The sequence below is a fragment of the Melanaphis sacchari genome, unplaced genomic scaffold, assembly GCF_002803265.2.
Source record: "Melanaphis sacchari strain LSU unplaced genomic scaffold, SCAv2.0 Contig10_pilon_pilon, whole genome shotgun sequence".
NCBI lineage: Eukaryota > Metazoa > Arthropoda > Insecta > Hemiptera > Aphididae > Melanaphis > Melanaphis sacchari.
This window is the reverse complement of record NW_020270420.1, coordinates 1,231,649-1,233,248: the sequence shown is the minus strand read 5'-3', so window position 1 is coordinate 1,233,248 and position 1,600 is coordinate 1,231,649.

Here is a 1,600-nt window from a genome sequence, read left to right as displayed (position 1 = left end):
ATATATATATATATATATATATATAAGTACGTCAAATTTAACTGCACAAAAATGTTTTCAGCTAATAATACATAACAATTTAAAAATTTCTTATATTATATTTCTTATACAATAAATATTTATTCTGTTAATTAGTTTAAAATATTAGGTACTTTAGCCAGTAAGTGTTGCCACTGGGTGATTACTTCATCATGTCAACTAACCCAATATATATAAATCCTCAAACATGCTTGTTGTAAAATTATTTTATAGGTTGTATGTTTTAAAAATAAAAGTTAAAAAATATAAAATATTAGGTATAATAATATATTATACCATATTTATATGATCACCTAATAAATAATATACCATTTATATATTTTTGATATAGAGTCTTTGAAACGTGTTATCTTTACAACAAAATAATTTCATAACTTAAATAACTTATAGTTGCACGTATATTTGTATTATAAATGTATTGGTGTATATGCTTTTTTAATAATAATAACAGATTTTTACTTAAAAAAAATATTATTTTTTTACATACAATATAATAAATAATTAATAGAGATAGTATTTTAAATTACAAAATTATAAAATAAATGAAAAATAATTGTATTACAATGACTATTAAATAATAAATAAATTATAAAATATACTATATCGATATATTAACTATTTTTTGTATTAAAATAGTGTTTTAATACAAAACATTGTCTTTTAGAGTCGAACGAGAGAATAAGTGCATTTAATTTTTTTCTATATACAATGCGAATAAATTTAATATATTTTAAAATTATATTTTTTAAAGATGTTATTCTGGTAATGTAGAAAGATTAAATTAAAATATTAATATTTCTTTAATACAATTATGTCTCAATAGTTAACGTATATATATATATATATATACTCTAATCGAGCACATAATTTAATTAATTATCCAATCATAACCCAATGGTCCGGGTTCGAGTTTTTGAAAATTGCACTTGGATATCAAAGACAATATTTTGCACTAATTAATTTTTTATTTTGAGAAACCAAATAATTTATCAATTGAAAATCAGAATCACGTATTAAAGAGAAGTAGGTACTTATACAATTTAATTTTATATGAAATTAAGTTTTAAAACATTTTAATGGTTTTATGCAGTTCTAGGATATTTTACATTTCAAGTATTTTATTGAAAATATAAATGAAATTTTAAATATTCGAGGACTCCGAAATACGAATACCTAAACATTATCTTAAAACGGATCTGCCAGTGGGATGGGGATGCTCTTTTCATAATATGGACATATACGAGACTATATACTTAATAATTTATAGTTTTCAATTTTTTGTGCGTTTCCGCCGGAGAACTTAGGAGATTCTATAAAATAATATAAGTACTATTAATTTCGACGATCGAAAATCACAAAGCATTATACCGTGTAGAGACTAGAATATTATTATTTATTACCAAATATTTTGCTTAAAGTCGATAGTGACGCCATCTAGTCCTATAATAACACGTATCATCATGATCATTACACTCTTTGCCCTCCCCTCCGCACACACACGCACACACACATACACAGTCATTCACAAAACAAGGTCGACACGTCGCGTGGTGATTGCGGT